Raw genomic sequence first — 18,942 nt, 5'->3', positions numbered from 1 at the left:
ACACTGCGTTTTTGGGAACCCTAAACTGCTGGGGACGCTAGTATAGATCTGATCGGATCAGGTATTGATCTGATCAGATACTATACCACTAAGGGAGGTGTACGGTGCGTGCGTGGGTGTTAGTGCGACTGGCGCTAACCTGACGCTGCCTGGGGCTGGTGCTTGCCAGTTCACCAAAACGCTACCAAAAAAACTGTTAGCGATCGCAGGGATCAGGCCTGACTCTGCGAACGCTGCAGTTATGCGTTTAGCGTTTTGTAAGTGACAGTGATCGATCGATACTGCACTTGGGTGGGCTGGGCTGGGTCGGGCGGAGGGGCAAAACGCAGGTGCTAGCGGGTATCTGGGCTGATCCCGCTAACACTGCATTTTTGGGAACCCTAAACTGCTGGGGACGCTAGTATAGATCTGATCGGATCAGATATTGATCCGTTCAGATACTATACCACTAAGGGAGGCATATGCTGCGTGCGTGGGTGTTAGCGGTACTGGCGCTAATCTGACGCTGCCTGGGGCGACGCATATCACCGCCGGGCGATCAGGGGGCTAAACCTTTATTCGGTAATAAACGGCGGGTGCCCTGACACTATGAAAAATAAACGAACTAACCAGCGTCACCCGTAACGGTTATACGGTGATCAGTGGTGAAAGGGTTAACTAGGGGGCAACCAAGGGGTTAAAACATTTATTAGATAGTATATGGGGGTCCCTGTCGCTATAAAATGCTGACGGCGAACCTAAATATTTACGTTCCTAACTAGCGTCACCAGCGACACTAATACAGCGATCAGAAAAATGATCGCTTAGTGACACTGGTGACAGGGGGTGATCAAGAGGTTAAAACTTTATTAGGGGGGGTTAGGGGGGTACCCTAGACCTAAAGGGGGGTAACACTCACTGTCCTACCACAGTAACTGTCACTAACTGACACCCTGCAGTAATCAGAAAAGAAAAAAAAAAATACTGCTTGGTGTCAGTGTTACAGGGAGGGGGGGGTGATTGGGGGGGGATCAGGGGGCGATCGGGGGGGGATCGGGGGTGTTTTGTGTGCCTGGCATGTTCTACTGTGTGTGTGTGTGTGTGTGTTGGTGCACTTACATGTCTTCTCTCCTCGGCGGTAGAACGGAAACTGCCGAGCCAAGGAGAGATGACATCACATCCTCTGCCTGTGTGTACTATACACAGGCAGGGGATGTTCCTCATTGGCTGGGAGCGATCGCGAGGGGGGGCCACGATCGGATGGTCTCCCCCTCGTCTCTCATCGCTCCTAGCCAAATGCCGACCGCCGCTGGCACCGGGGGGGGGGGTCCGATAGGACCCCCCGCCCACGGGAAGGCAATCACGTATGGGTACGTGATTTTGCCTGCCCGTGCCATTCTGCTCACGTATATATGCGTGAGGCGGTCGGCAAGTGGTTAGGCAGTGTCATAGCTGATTCTAGGCATTTCTGACTGGCCTTACAGTGTCTTTGTTCCCACACTGACTAAACTATACTTCAATAGCATACAATGTAGGAGGGTGGTTTCTAAATGTTTAATCCTTTGTTAGCACAAGGCAAATGGACTGTGCACTTTGCAAAGTGCAGTTACACTCTGCAAGAGCATTTGCTTCAGACCTTAGTAAATGAGCTGACTTCCATCATCCAATCATCTGCAAGCAAAAATGCTGTTTTTTTTATTTCCCTTGCATGTGATTGGGTACTCTTTGCAAAGTAAAGCTTTAAATCATTTACTAAGCTCTGAAGCAACTGCACTTTGCAAAGTGCACAGTCTATTTGTCTTTATTAAATCAGTCCCATAGTGTTCAAATCCAGTTTACAGCTGATAATGAAGAAGTGTGAACACAGTACAGACGGGGTTAAAAATTACTGTACAACCCCATCCTAAACATTACAAAGCAAGGAGAGCATGTAATATTTTTTTGGCAATGAAAAACATTTAAAAAGGTAATCATCATTGTTTAAAATGATGTTATGTTATTGGAAACATTTAACAAATGTAGAGTAGGTGTTATCCCAATCTGGCTGTAAAAGTGGAAATACACTTTAAGAAGGCAGCTTTAGCACTGTAGCCATATAATGTTCCTTTTTATAATTTGCAATGTAAAAACATTGAAAATGCTCCCAGAAAGAAAACATATGCAGCAACAATGTGTTTAAAATGATTGTTTCAATTTAAAGCTGCTGTTTGGTGGTCCATAATCTACCCAATGGAGCTGTTAGAATATTTATAAAGTGTGTAGCTTTGCTGGTTAGATTTTTTACCAAGTGGTGGCTGGTCTCCTGAGCAAATGAAAATGGGCTACATGGTTTTACTGCAGAAACTGATCAATGATTTGAATGCCTGTCTCTGTTCCCAGTACAGATTACAACACGAGAGAGAGAGAGAGAGAGAGAGATTTTTGGTCTGAAATGACCCAGATTGGCTCTCTCATCACGCATGCATGTTAGATCACTGGGAAAATATGTCAGCAGTATTTCTGTGTGTATGAACCAGTGATTTGTACATTGCAGCAGCTAGTTTCGATCAGCAAGAGAGAAAGCAATGCCACTTTATCTGCCTCTTGACCCATTAATGGTGAGCTGTTTCTCTTCTTTATGTGCAGGTGGGAGGATAGCGTTAAAGCAGTAAATACTTTCATAATCAAATTACACCAGTTCAGAATTGCTAATTTGCAAAAACCCATAACTACCTATCACCTATAAGCATTTATGTGTTTGTTATTATTTAGCCAATGGAAGCAAATGCCTGTTTAACATAGCTTAACATAAATGCATAAGTTTGAACAAATATCTAGTGACACTGGCTCTGATTTCAGTCGAATTTTTACAATACATAATTTAAAGTCAAACTTTGAGTATTGAAAAAAATATATGCTTTATTGCACTAATATTCATATTTGTTCATTTTAAGTCCTGAATACTCAGGGAAAAACAACTCAGTTGTATTTGTCTAAACACTGTCTTGTACGTTTCAGTAGTGCTTGCTCCAGTAATGGAGAATGGTCAGCAGAAGCTGTTCTTTGTACAGCAAGCCAGTCTTGTTGCCACCCCACATATAATGATATCATCACACCAATGCCCTTGGATAGAACCTTTTTCACAGCACATGGGCAGTATTTATGTCACCAGAAAGTCTACCCTTCAACAATGCACTACTCAAGAGAGGAGAACATATAGACTTATGTTCAACAAGGTGTTTGTAACCTCATGGATTTCTTTTATTTACTATTTACATTTTTACTGAGTATATATCGACGAGTAACCATTGCTATACTTCTGATGCTCTGCAGTTGGACATTCGTGTCTCTGGTTCTGCAGCTGCAGAGTTGTTTGTAACCCCTTTGTCCACTTCTCCTCTCCTCTTGCTGAATCACAGAAGGATTTGCAATTTGTGAACATATCCACAAGATACTACATATTCTATGAATGGATAGCGGAGTGGAGGGGCAGGCAGAGGGGCTTTTATGTGGCAGAGCACATCTCTCCTGTCAGAGCGCTGGGAGTGTTGTGATAGCTCTACTCCTGGCACTCAATAAAAATGTATATAGTAAATAAAAAAGAAAAGTCAATGAGGTGACATACACTTTGCTGGACCAGCATATTTTGAAAAGTGCGATAATTCCCAGAGTTCCAGTTTAAGGGGTACCTATCACATACCTGAGAAATTCAAACTTATCATATACTGACAAAAATGCATAAGCAGAGGTTACCTTCAAAGGAAACTGCATGTCAAAACAACCTGTAGATCCAGATGCACAAGCAGCTGCAATGTTATGCAAATCTTGACTCTTTTTGTAAAAGTTCAGGTTAGCTCAGCCCTTACTATACATGAAACAATAGGATGCTGGATAGTGTGGGTCTAAGCTCAATTTTATTTCTTTCAGAGTCTTTCTATAATTAATCTTCCTTTTTTTCTGGATCTAGTGATCATTTTGACATCCAGTTTTCACTAAAGGTAACCTTTGCTTATGTATATTTTTTATTTACTTCACAAATTTGTGTGTCATCCTTGCGCAGGGGCCATGCTAATCTCGTTGTTTATATTTTTTTGAATTGCTCACATTGGGACAGGTTGACTTTATTGTTTGTAATTGTTACATGATTCATTTGTGCAAATTATACAGATATACATATCAAAGGGAATAAGTCGTAATCAATAAGTATTTTAGTAAATAAAATAAACTAACAATTAGAGTCAGCTTATCTGATAATTATATGATTGAAACAAGAGTACATTTCCCATTTGCATTCCCTGGAGTAGCCCCTGAGGCAGCACTAATGCCGCGTACACACGAGCGGACTTTACGGCATACTTTGTCTGGCGGACTTTTTGACTGACTTTACGACGGACTTTCCGAATGAACTACACACGATCACACTAAAGTCAGACGGATTCGAACGTGATGACGTACGACCGGACTAAAACAAGGAAGTTCATAGCCAGTAGCCAATAGCTGCCCTAGCATCGGTTTTTATCCGTCGGACTAGCATACAGATGAGCGGACTTTTCGACCGGACTCGAGTCCGTTGGACAGATTTGAAACATGTTTCAAATCTAAGTCCGTCAAACTTTTGAGAAAAAAAAGTCCCCTGCAGCCCACACACGATCGAATTGTCCGACAGACTCAGGTTCACCAGACGAAGTATGCCGTAAAGTCCGATCGTGTGTACGTGGCATAAGAAACAGCACTTGCACTTGCTGTGTGTAGTCTCTGATAGTTTGATAAAAGTTTCAATAATACTACAAAAAAAAAATCACATAGCATTAAAGCTGACTATATATTTGCTTTTGGCGCAAAAAATAGGCATACAAATTAGATTTATATGAAGCTTATGGTGTTTGCAATTTCCCAGCAATGGGCATATGCTGTTTGACATAAGAGTGGCATTACTTTAATTATTCAGGACTTACAAGCAATGCTAGTTCACTAGAAAAAAAGACACCATCAAAATCAAATTCATTTTTTTCTGCTTAATGGATCCTTAGAGAATTCTGTCCGCTATAGAAAACATTGTGCAGTGGGACACGTTTGGATGGGCTCTTGTTCTCTGTTAAAACCCCATCCATCTGTCCCTGTTGTAACTTAATCAGACACGTTAAAATCACTCATGTGGCTTCCAGAGAACAATTCCTTTGAAAACTGCTCTGTCTTCTGGCTTGTTATAAATAGACTTGTGGCTAACGTACATGCGTAGAGGTAGGAGCTAAAAGGAAGAGGGTGAGGGTGACCTTATGTGCAGGAGCTATAAAAAGAAATTATATTTCAGCAGAACCAAATCCTTAGATAATCCAAGGGAATCCCTATTGTTACAGTGGACTCTGGCTAAAACCCTAGTAGCTCCTCTCTGTCAAAAACAAGATGTAACAACCCCACTAGTGAAGCTGCATGCCGTACATTAATATACTACAGTGCTGGTCTTGTCTTTCACAATGTTGACTTGATGGTAACTAATAGACACCATTTGTTTCTTTTTTTAACTGTGAAAAGACCAGCAGCAGTTTTAAACCATACCATTATAAACCACTTGCTTATTGGGCACTTAAACCCCCCTCCTACCCAGACCAATTTTTATCTTTCAGCGCTGTCACACTTTGAGTGACAATTGCGCAGTCATGCAACACTGTACTCAAATGAAATTTTTATAATTTTTTTTCCACACAAATAGAGCTTTCTTTTGGTGGTATTTAATCACCACCTGGGTTTTTATTTTTTGCTAAACAAACAAAAAAAGACCGAAATTTTTGAAAAAAAAAAAAAACATGTTTCATTGTTTGTTATAAAATTTTGCAGACAGGTAATTTTTCTCTTTCATTGATATTTACTGATGAGCCTGCACTGATAGGCACTGATAGGCGGCAATGATGGGCCCTGATGGGCTGCACTGATAGGCACAGATAAGGTAACACTGATAGGCACTGATAAGACGGCACTTATGGGCACTGATAAGACGGCACTGATGAGGTGGCACTGATGCATGTCACTGATGGGTGGCACTGATGGGTGGCACTGATGGGCACTGATAGATGTCACTGATGGCACTGATGGGCACTGGTACGTGGCACTGGTAGGTGGCATTAATGGGCACTGGTAGGTGGCATTGATAGGCAGCACTGGTGATGAGGCACTGATTGGTGACATTTATAGGTGACACTGTGGTCACTGATAGGTGACACTGTGGGCACTGATGGGTGGTACTGTGGGCACTGGTAGGTGGCACTGTTCTGCACTGGTAGGTGGCACTGGCAGGTGGCACAGGTGAGCACAGATGACTTTGCAGAGGCTCTCCATGATCGGGACTGATGTCCCTCTCACAGTCGCCGAAAAAATAGCCGATTACTGGCTCTGTTTACATCACACGATCAGCTGTCATTGGCTGATCACAGAGCGCGCCACTTGCACCTTACAGGGGGCATGCAGGCCGATCGAGCATGGGAGGATGTCTATTGACGCCCTCCCAGCAAAGTAGGTCCACACTGTAGCCGTCATTCGGCTAAAGAGCGGACGGGAAGAGGTTAATATATTATCAAAGGCAAAAAAGCACATAAGCTGCTTGTCCATTGTCATGAATTGTATATCCATTATTTATATTATAAAGTAGAGGCAGACAACCAGACAGTTAAATAATTCAGTTCAATATTTAAAAGTGTTCTCTTTAACCAAAAATGTTCACAGTTTTCTAGTTTCCTTCACAGTTTTTCTGCTTTTACCTGCTACGTCCATGCTGCAAATATTTTTGTAGCGGAGTGTAGGAAGATGCAGAAGGCTAATGTTATTGATGTCAACATGTGCTGTCATTCTTTACATGCCACTAGATGCCCCCACACTTCCAATAATTAGGTGTAGTGGGATGGAAGTGGCAAGTCCCGCCCAGATGGGACATTAAAACTGTTTTCCTAAAACAGTTATATTCAAGGCATGCCATGAATGAGAACTGTCACTGTTGCTTAAGCTCTAAAACAGACTTTCAAGTCATCAAATAGCTGGTTTCATCACTGATCACATGTGCAGCACCATGGTAAATGCTGGTCAGTCAGAGGCTAAGTTGGCAGCTTCCTTGGCTATAAAGGATAGGAGGGCTTAGTTCAAATTTAAGCACAGGTGGGTGAAGTCATAGGGGTTTTATGCAGGAAAGTGGTGCAACAAAGGAAACATGAGAGAAAACGCTTTCTTCTTATGCTTGAACTATGCACTCCCCTTCAGGAGAAGTGTTTGGACTACTCCACTATAGGGAGGGGAAGGGGAAAGCTGAACTGTACCCCTAAGTTGACAACAGTTTGGGCCAGAAGAACTATGCAAATGTGTGGATGTGGGTGTATCCATTAGAGCTTAGCTTTTTGAAATGTTACAAGAATATGTTCATCAGAAGTAACTGACAAGCAACAGATGCCTCTGTAGATGTTGGAAATGTACACTAAAACATTCATCCTTTTAATATGCATTTCTGGCCAGGACTGTTGTTATTTACATAGAGGGTGAGGTACTCTTGAAGATGGACCTGTAGTTGGTGATAGAGGGACTTGTGTCTGCTAAAGAGGGAAAGCTCACTAGTGGGACTGCATCATGGATAAGTCATGCTATTCCTTGCCCAGAGGTCCCAAGGGGGTGTTATCTATACACTCAGCCTCTTATCATAAGCAGAAACTCTGGGAAGCCCCATGAAAAAAAAAATCACAGTGGTGCCACATTGTCTGCCCTGAGTCAAAGATTGAGGGGTTAAATCCCCATGTGGTTAAGCTGCATTACATTTTGGCTTTTCTGTTCCACTATAATAGTGTTCCACCAACTTCAGGAACATAAACAAAGGAAAAGTGAGGGCCCTCATATTACATGTTGAGGACCTTCATGCTGTAGCAAGATACAGTTACTGAATTCACCTTTGATAAATGTGTACAATGTATTCATACCCCTCCTAAGCACCTTTTCTCTAGAGTGTATAACTGTATTTCTATGTAATTGATCCTTATAGCTGAGGTCCTCCACAATCTTGATTAATTTTGTTGTCCTTCGCTGAACTCTTTTGGGATCAACAACATCTTTCCTGAGGGCTGGTGACCAAAACTGAACTGCATATTCAAGATATAGCCAAACCAGTGTTTTGTAAATGGGTAGAATTATTGATTTATCTCTTGAGTGTATGCCTTTTATAATGCATGACAGTATTTTGCTAGCTTTGTTAGCTGTGACTTTGCATTGCAAGCTATTGCTAAGTCTGTGATCTACAAGCACATCCAGGTCTTTTTTCATCCCGGGGGGATGCCCCTAATGTGCATTATGCATGTGTATTTTTGGCACTTGAGTGCATAACTTTACATTTATCAATGTTGAACTTGATCTGCTATTTTGTCAAGGTCTTCCTGTAATGATGCTACAACCCGTGACAACATTATTTCTCTGCATAATTTGGTATCATCAGCAAACACTGAAATTGAGCTCTTAATTGCAACCCCTATTTTATTAAAAAATAAATTGAACAGCGTTGGCCCCAATACAGAACCCTGGGGCACACCACTAACAACTTCAGACTGTTCAGAGAATTAGTCATTTATCACTACTCTCTGGATTTTTTTTTTATGAAATCAGTTTCCTATCCATATACATACAATTTAATTAACTCCAACAGACCTTATTTTACATAACAAACATATATGAGCTACAGTATCAAATGTCTTAGAAAATACTTTTAGATAAAAGTTGTGACCCCCCCCCCCCTTTAAATTTGGAATTTACCTGACAAAATAATTTTACTATAGTATAACTAAAGGAAAAACTTTTTTTAAGTTTTGGATAGAGTAGAAAGGGATTAGAACACCTATTGGGTTTTTATTGCTGTGTCCCGGTTAATTTCTCTGTTTGTCTTGTTTCCCATTATCATTGAAAGTCAAAGTAAAAGAAAATCACAAATTTTGAGTTGTTCCGAGAAAAGTAATAGCAGGGAAATCTTCCAATGGGGAAACTAGTTCTGGTGACCTGGGGATCCCCAAGAAATTCCCTACATTTTCAGGGATTTCCTCCCACTTCTTCCTGTTTGGCTATGGGACAGGAAGTAAAAAGAATTCTCCACAATGGGACACAGATTGGGGGAAAAAAACTGACAGGGGTTATAACCCTCCCTTACTCTATCCAAAATGGAAAAAAAAACATTTTTCCTATAGTTCTACTTTATTATCAATTTGCCAAAATAAATAAATGTTACATGAATCAAGGAACAAAGCAAGAGTAATTATTTAACTACACTATGCAACAAACAAAAAAATTGCAGACAAGTATATTCTACATAGATATATTGATTAAAAAGCATGGGTACGAAATCAAAATGAAAAACAATACACAGTATAGTACAAATACAACAGACTGCAATGGGTGTAAAACGCTAAGCACAAAAGGATTATTATCCTTTGGGAAACAAAATATATATGAAACCCTGCGAGCCACTTACGGATAAATGCCTACAAAATAATAAGTGAACAGTGGAGACCAGCTGCAAACACTCAGTCACGTTCCATATTCGTGCAAAGTATTAAAATAAAAAAACAATGTGTCTGCGCTAGAAAAAATCGCTGCACTCAAAGTGCAGTACCCCTAGGTGCTAAAGTATAAAGTGCACAGTGCTATGTGAAACACAGCAAGTGAGTGATCAAACAAAACAACATATCCATTAAAATATCAAAATAAAATACAAGAGGATATAACAAACAGTGAATAAATGAAGTCCAAAAACGTGTATATCCAATGATATAAAAGTGCCCAAATAAATTAGTCCAAAAATTTGGTGAATTTCACATATCCTATCTTCCAAACTGTGCCACCAAAAAACATGCTGTGGTGTCTTCCAGCCGCCCCCACAGGTGTATATGCTCACCTTCCTGTGTGTGACACAGCGATTAGACTATGTCAAACAAAGCCTTGGAGCCACTCCTGTGCTCATTAGGAACCAGCTGTGCAGACTTCCAATGTTCTCAAGTGGAGATGGTTTATGCAAGAGAAAAAAACTCCATAGCGCAATATGTAGGTATAAAGGATTTTAAAATAATCAGCTCCCCTCACATATATGTGCATGCGTAAAACTACCCCTAAGTGCTAAAGTATAAAGTGCACAGTGCTATGTGAAACACAGCAAGTGAGTGATCAAACAAAACAACATATCAATTAAAATATCAAAATAAAATACAAGAGGATATAACAAACAGTGAATAAATGAAGTCCAAAAACGTGTATATCCAATGATATAAAAGTGCCCAAATAAATTAGTCCAAAAATTTGGTGAATTTCACATATCCTATCTTCCAAACTGTGCCACCAAAAAACATGCTGTGGTGTCTTCCAGCCGCCCCCACAGGTGTATATGCTCACCTTCCTGTGTGTGACACAGCGATTAGACTATGTCAAACAAAGCCTTGGAGCCACTCCTGTGCTCATTAGGAACCAGCTGTGCAGACTTCCAATGTTCTCAAGTGGAGATGGTTTATGCAAGAGAAAAAAACTCCATAGCGCAATATGTAGGTATAAAGGATTTTAATCAAATAATCAGCTCCCCTCACTGGGGTACTCACATATTGTGGGTGCGTGAGTGCACCATCCTTAACAAGCATAAAACGGTCAATCTCTCGGTGTGGTGTGCGGTGCGGCGTGTGTAACGAAAATCTCCTGCTCTCTCTCTGCTGACAGCTCCGTCCAGGCCCCTCCCCTACGCGTGTTCGGCACCGGGACCACGTGCCTTCTTCAGGGGGAATCTAAATTATGGGTTGCCTTATCTTTACAATTTTGGCCTTTTAGTCCCCTTGCAGATGATTGTGGTGTGAAAGTCACACCACAATCATCTGCAAGGGGACTAAAAGGCCAAAATTGTAAAGATAAGGCAACCCATAATTTAGATTCCCCCTGAAGAAGGCACGTGGTCCCGGTGCCGAACACGCGTAGGGGAGGGGCCTGGACGGAGCTGTCAGCAGAGAGAGAGCAGGAGATTTTCGTTACACACGCCGCACCGCACACCACACCGAGAGATTGACCGTTTTATGCTTGTTAAGGATGGTGCACTCACGCACCCACAATATGTGAGTACCCCAGTGAGGGGAGCTGATTATTTGATTAAAATCCTTTATACCTACATATTGCGCTATGGAGTTTTTTTCTCTTGCATAAACCATCTCCACTTGAGAACATTGGAAGTCTGCACAGCTGGTTCCTAATGAGCACAGGAGTGGCTCCAAGGCTTTGTTTGACATAGTCTAATCGCTGTGTCACACACAGGAAGGTGAGCATATACACCTGTGGGGGCGGCTGGAAGACACCACAGCATGTTTTTTGGTGGCACAGTTTGGAAGATAGGATATGTGAAATTCACCAAATTTTTGGACTAATTTATTTGGGCACTTTTATATCATTGGATATACACGTTTTTGGACTTCATTTATTCACTGTTTGTTATATCCTCTTGTATTTTATTTTGATATTTTAATTGATATGTTGTTTTGTTTGATCACTCACTTGCTGTGTTTCACATAGCACTGTGCACTTTATACTTTAGCACTTAGGGGTAGTTTTACGCATGCACATATATGTGAGGGGAGCTGATTATTTTAAAATCCTTTATACCTACATATTGCGCTATGGAGTTTTTTTCTCTTGCATAAACCATCTCCACTTGAGAACATTGGAAGTCTGCACAGCTGGTTCCTAATGAGCACAGGAGTGGCTCCAAGGCTTTGTTTGACATAGTCTAATCGCTGTGTCACACACAGGAAGGTGAGCATATACACCTGTGGGGGCGGCTGGAAGACACCACAGCATGTTTTTTGGTGGCACAGTTTGGAAGATAGGATATGTGAAATTCACCAAATTTTTGGACTAATTTATTTGGGCACTTTTATATCATTGGATATACACGTTTTTGGACTTCATTTATTCACTGTTTGTTATATCCTCTTGTATTTTATTTTGATATTTTAATGGATATGTTGTTTTGTTTGATCACTCACTTGCTGTGTTTCACATAGCACTGTGCACTTTATACTTTAGCACCTAGGGGTACTGCACTTTGAGTGCAGCGATTTTTTCTAGCGCAGACACATTGTTTTTTTATTTTGATTATTATCCTTTAGTTGGTGTTATATGATGTTAAACTCTTGCCCTAACACTCCAGATTTCTAGACACAAGAATCATATGTTCTCTGATTTGCTGTGCCCTGTTAATTAAAAGCCAAAGCTTAAGATGGGGTTAATTTGCAATGAAAGGTTATCATTAGTTGAAAGGTATTGAATAAAATATGTATAGCTCCCACTGTACAGATTCCTGGCAGATGTGCCATGAAGATGCTTAAATGACTTAAATAAAAAATTACCATTTGAAAAGAGGTAGCAATCTTATGTCAGTAGCTTACAATGCCTAAAAATAGACTAATCTGCTTAAATATTAATGTACATTTTTCTGATACTTAGAAATGTTTTGCCAGGCTTACATAACATAACTGTGGTTTTAAAATTAATGTGTATGTGTGTCTTTGTGTGTATAGCGGGGTATACATAGCTAGGAGGATCAGACAGCCAACAGCATAGGCAGACTGTACAGTACATACATGTTACCTGTACAGTATATTCCTTCTTATAGTGCTATCTGAAGCCATTCTGAAGTTTGTATGCAAATAGCAATTTTCTGATTGTTGCTAGTTGCACATTCATATGAATCCCCTTTACATTGACAAGCTCTGCTGATAGATTTCTTAGACCCAGAATATTGCAATGTAGAATAGAGGCAGGGGTCATGCATGTTCTCCACTATTAGAAAATTAAAAAACTATAATAGGTGTGCTGGGTTATAATAAAGGGAAATGAGAATGCAAGAGATAGATAGATAGATAGATAGATAGATAGATAGATAGATAGATAGATAGATAGATAGATAGATAGATAGATAGATAGATAGATAGATAGATAGATAGATAGATAGATAGATAGATAGATCGATAGATAGATTATTGGGTGTTGATGGTAGTCTAATTAGTAAATGCAATCTCAAAATACTATAGCTCATTTTTCACTGTACCCCACGTAGCCCAATTACAAATTGGCATTGATACACATTGACTGCTGTGCCATTGGTGTTTTTTTTCATGATTCATAACTCAAAATCTACCTGAGTAATAATAGAAGGTACAATGGACAAGTGGCATGGCCCATGGGACTTTTAATAATCATAGAGGCCACACACATAACGTGTTTGCTGGTCTGTCTTTATTAATGTGGGTTAAGGGGCGGAATAGCTAATTTATATTGTAACAGTGCAGGATGTGTAAGGACAAGAGTCTACAAGTTGTTATTCGGTCAGGCAACTAAAGTTTTAGGGACACCGTTTCTTGCCATTGTTTGAAAGCGCATTTCTCCTTCCCTTTCTCATTGTTTCCTTTTTTTCTAGGTCCTACTCTGGTCCTTGTTCCTCAAATATTGGTAGAATAGCAGCCAACCATATCCAATCTCTGTGGCTTTAAGCCATTGACAAAGTCGAATGTCCTGTGAGACTCTATACAACATTGGAACGCTAAGCAAGTAAAACCATTCTGGTGGAATTTCTGCTGCCATAATGAATAATATTTTTATTCTGTAAGCATAAAAAAACGTCACAATTATTTGAAATCTCCCCTTTTCTCTCTTGTGTATTGATTTGAGCAAGGATCCGTAATTGGTAACTAAGCTAGAATAGTGGCCCTTTTATTTTTAGAATACTTTTATGAGAGCTTAATAATTTTGGCAAGTAAACAGCACCAGAAGCAATAACTATATGAAATCTTGGCTAATACTATATAGGCCTATGCCATTAGACTATTACTGCTACACTTAAATCAACTAGACCTATAAACTATAATCTGAGTCATTAGAAACTGCCTTTATAATTAAAATTCTAAAAGTTCATAAAGAATAAGTATATCTTTGGTCCACACACGTGCATTTATACCCTTTGTCTAAATAATGCTAGCCAAAATCAGTGCTGTTTTGTCAAGTAGTCTTGTTTTTCTTTGAAGAAAAAAATAATAATTTGCTAGTGAAATATGTCTGAGATGCTCATGCATATCTGATAAACAATGAATGGAAATTTATCTATACCAAAAAATATTGACAGAATGAGTAAAAAAATGCTGTAAGCAAATTAAAGGTATGACAGTGTAAGCAATATAAACAATGACATGAAGAGCCAAGCAATGATTCTTGCTGGTCTACACACAATAGACTAAAAATACTGGGCCTTTACCCTCTTTTATGCTGGGAGCAGTCCCAGAACATGTAATGTGGCCTAGCAGTTATTAGGATTGAGTTACTTCAAGAGTGGAGTCTGTTCACTGAGCACATTAATGTTCTTTTTGCAAAGTGAATATCGGTAAATTAGATGGACCTGTGTTCACTTTATATACCCAAAAACGCACAAGGAAAATTTTAATCCCTTCCCGCCACCGCCTCTAAGAGGCTCTAAATGCAGGGAGGCAGGCTCCAGGGAGGCAGTCCAGAAACACATTGACCTTTTATACACGCACACTAATTACAAGCAAACAGATCACAGGTGAGGATGGTTACCTTTAATAGCCATTCAAACCCCTGTGTCAACTTGGGTGCATGTTGAAAGGCCAGAATCACCAGGGTATGTAAACTTTTGACCAGGGTCATTTGGGTAGTTTCTGTTGCCATTATGATTAAAAGAGTAAACACAGTCGTTTGATAATAAATGGCTTCACCCAAACACTAACCATGAGTGAAAGATTTTTTTTGTGTTATTATTATTACTATACAGGATTTATATAGCACCAACAGTATGTGCAGCGCTTTACAATGTAGGGAGACACTACACCAACAGTACAATTCAAAACAACAGGGTTAGAGAAACCCTGCTCCTGAGAGCTTACATTTATTTATTTTTTCCTTGCACATGATTCAGTATTCTTTGTGAAGTGAAGTGTAACCATCTTCTTTAAGCTAAGGAAAAATTAATTTGCAAAGACAACCCCTTGATCTATCAGCAGAGGTTACCAATAGCTATGGAGTGTGAGGGTCTCCCAGACTGTATACAATTGGATTGGATGCTTTAGGTAGTCTCTCATTATATATAGTTTGCAAATTTTGTTGCACTGGCAAATCAATTTCATTGTACAGCCTGACTGTGTGTGGACAGTTTTTTTTTTAATTGTTTATTTATAACATTTTTCAAAAATTATACATTGCAATACAAGGAGACAGCATTTCAACTTTTGATAATACAGAGTATTGTATGTATAAACTTGTGGAACTGAAGGTGGATACAGGTATGTTCACATCCAAGCATCTTCCAACAATGGGTCATTCAAACATAGTTATCATACCGTATCATATGGTAAAAACAAAACGAGAAAGGAATGTATAGTTCTGAATCATAACAATACAAAGGAGAAAGGGAAGCAAAATACCACATAATCAGGATATGGCACCAGGAAGTTCAGGGGGCTGGAAGGTTATACAGAGTCGTCCCATGTTTTCCATATTTTATAAAAGAATGGTAGTGTGTCCTCAATTTTAGCAGTCAAGTGTTCCATCCTACATATATCCGCCATTATGGAAAGAAAGTGATGGAATGTGGAGGGAGAGGTGGAGAGCCAAGGTCTAGGGATAGCTCGCTTCATGGCCAAAAAGATAAATGACATCAGTTTCCTTGACGCTTTAGATATTCCCGGGAGAGGGAGGCCTAGAAGGAGATGTATGGGGTTCAAAGGTATGGGTGTAGATAATAATGTTTGTAGAAGATCCTGAATCTTAGTCCAAAAAGGGCCAATGAGAGGACATTCCCAATATATATGAAAATGAGAACCTATGGACTCGTTTCATCCCCAGAAAACATTGGAGGTGGCTGGGTTGCGGGCATGCAACAAGTCCGGGGTCCTGTACCAGAACATCAAGATCTTCAGTTTCCTTCTGTACTACACACCGTGAAATTTTTTACGTAGATTCCCAAATTTCCCCCCAATCTAATATAGAGATTGGTCGTTGCAGTATGTGAGACCATGTTTTCGTGTAATTATGTGTGAGTTCCGTTGAGTGGTGGAGTTTCATGCAAAATTGTGTATATAAAAGAGATCTGTTTGGTTTCATAGGGGCCGTTGGCACACAGGATTTCAAAATCGGTAGGTTTCTCTAATGAGAGTGAGATGAAGTTAGAGTGGAAGGAATGTTTTAATTGTATGTAGGAGTACAGAAGGGAAGCAGGGAGTTTATATTTCGCTTGCAAGTCTGAAAAGTTTACGTGTGACCGGATGTACGAGATGTCGCAATTGAAAAATTCCTGCCTGAGTCCAAGGGAGCATCCTCATATAGGACAGTCCATCAGGTATGTCCGGGTTGAAAAGTACATTCAACAATGGAGAGCATTTGGAGAATAGGGAGAACTGCTCCACACATCTCTTCCAAATAGTTAGGGTAAATAGCATCAGTGCCAAGCAGAGGGATCTCAGTTGAGGCATAAATTTAGTTGAGGAAGGCCATAGCATATAGCACGGATGTAGTGGAACAGTAATCCCCATTTCAATCTCGGCCCACCTCCTATTTGGAGCTTTCCTAGAAATCCAGGAAGGTAATACCCGAAGGTGAGAAGCATAATAATATTTGACGATATCTGGTGCCGCCAGTCCTCCTCTGATTTTTAAAGCGTAAACTACTGATCGTGCAATCCTATGAGATGCGTTTTTCCATATGAACTTGAGGCATTTTCTCTGGAGAAGTTTCAATTGCGACATTGAAACTGGGATTGGAAGTCTTTCAAATAGGTACAGTAATTTAGGAAGTATCGACATCTTAAGGACGTTAATTTTACCAAGGAGAGAGATAGGAAGAGGAGTCCAGAGAGTTAAGAGACACGTTATTTCTGTAAATATAGGAGGAAAGTTGGCCTGATAGAGGGAAGCATACAAGGAAGTGAGATGAACGCCCAAGTACTTCAATGAAGAAGGGCACCAACGGTATTTGAAGGTATGTTGGAGATAGTTGTGTGGACAGCTTTATTGGCTGAATTATTGAGCAACCTCAGGTAACAAGTAAAATCCATCAGTAAACCACTATCACAGGAAACATTGAAACTGGCAGAAAATGTATTCAGTTTACAATTCAAATACTGCCTACTCTGTGGTGTTTTTAAATATACAAATGAACGCGAATCAGATAAACAACCTTAACCATGTTGTGTAAAAACCCTTCCAAAATCCTTGTTGTTGTCTGAAGTTTTTATGTTTTTTATATGCACACAAGTGCTGTTTACATGTGCAAACTCCTTTCACTATATTTCTTTTCCATGTTCAAGATTTTTAGGCTGCTCAGAGCGACATTCACTATCTGGGCCTGTGTTGATCTTAACTGTTGTTTAGCTGGATTACCAAATACACTGCCCTACATACATTTAGCCACCAGAGGGTGTACTTTATATATATCTTCATGCATATATATTGCATTCAGAAAAATAATAAAATGAACACCCAGGGCTGGGTAAAAATGCCTAAACTGATACCCGGCAAATTGTTGTTCAAGTACCAGGCATTGTATTTTGGGATGGAGTCAGGAGCATGTCTATTTTCCACACCAGGATGTGTAGAGCAAAGCTCCTCCAGGTGCTGGTGGAGAAGAGCCTGAAAGAAAAGGTAGCTGCTGACAGTTTATGCTGTCAGCTCCCAGGTTTACTTTAAATGTGCACTCTCTAAAAAGATACTTTAGTCTCACAGCAATCTAGATTTCTTAGCAATCAGATTAAGCAAGCTGTCATCTGGGCAGCACCTCAGTTTTATGTCACATAGAGTGCTTCTTCTTTTCTTTGAGAGACAGAAAAGAACCTACCATGGGGCAGCATCTAAAAGCAGTGCCCTCCGGAAATATATAAATGTCAGTCTGGATGGGATGCTTTAGGACTGTGGAGCTGCCTTACTAAAGGAAACTAAATTGTATACTTTTATAAGGGAATTTGCACTTTGCAAGGTAATTTTCCCTTAGCTCTGCTGACTCCATCATCCAATCACGTACAAGCAAAAATACGTTTTTTTTAAATTCTCTTTGAACGTGATTGGGTTTACTTTGCAAGATAAATTTTCCCCAAATTCAATAAACTATGAGAAAATCCCCTTGCCAAAGTGAACAGCCGTGTCTTTAATCCACCAACCCCTTTGCTTTGCCATTAGCAGCAAACAAAACATAGTCACAGCAAAGTCACATTGTTAAAATGACCTGGTATTGGTGGCAAGAGAATATCACTAAAGCCTCATACACACGATCAGACTTTGTACAAACTTTCCCGTGGATTTTTGTACAAAGGGCGTTGGCCGTAAACTAATTAAGCATACACACGGCAGGACTTTTTCAGCCAACTTTCACCAAATCACGTGGTTTTTCAGCTTTTTACCGCCACCCTTTAGTCAAATTCTGTGCTGTTGTCTGATCTTTTGCATTGGTTCTGAGCATGCATGTTTGTACTTTGGACTAAAGTCCTATGGACTTGTGTACACACGATAGGGTTTTGCACCATAGGACTTTTGTTGCCGGAAAGTTTGTCTGTTTGCACAGCCAACATTTGTTCAATGAAAACTGAAAAAGTTTGTCCAATGGAGCGTACACACGGATGTTGCATTAAAACAGCTAATTTGCATGTTTGTTGTCAAAAAGTCCTATCGTGTGTATGGGCCTTTATTTTTACACTAATTTATGAAAGGCATTCAATTATGTTAGATTACAATTTCATGATAAACCAATACATTAGACACAAGATCTTTCCATGCTCTGTGCAATCAAAAAAAAAAAAAAATAGCTGATGTGTCATTTTAAACAACTAACTGAATATATTCCTTTTCCCAGGCATAATGGATGAACTTTTATGGAATCAAAACTGCGCCCAGTCTAAAATATTTTAATCACTAAATAGTCAACCCCTTCATATATACACAATGCAAATGCATG

General features: G+C 39.9%; 1 protein-coding gene and 1 pseudogene across 18 annotated transcripts in view; both read right to left on the bottom strand.

The window, feature by feature from the left end:
• Positions 1-18,942, bottom strand: part of LOC141144787 (poly(rC)-binding protein 3-like) — a 1,428,155-nt gene that overhangs the window by 236,723 nt on the left and 1,172,490 nt on the right. The window lies entirely within an intron of this gene.
• LOC141146524 (U6 spliceosomal RNA) lies at positions 3,974-4,071 on the bottom strand (annotated as a pseudogene).

The sequence above is a fragment of the Aquarana catesbeiana genome, linkage group LG05 (genome assembly GCF_042186555.1).
Source record: "Aquarana catesbeiana isolate 2022-GZ linkage group LG05, ASM4218655v1, whole genome shotgun sequence".
Classification (NCBI taxonomy): domain Eukaryota; kingdom Metazoa; phylum Chordata; class Amphibia; order Anura; family Ranidae; genus Aquarana; species Aquarana catesbeiana.
The sequence above is the reverse complement of the archived record's forward strand: the minus strand, read 5'-3'. Positions and strand labels throughout refer to the sequence as shown.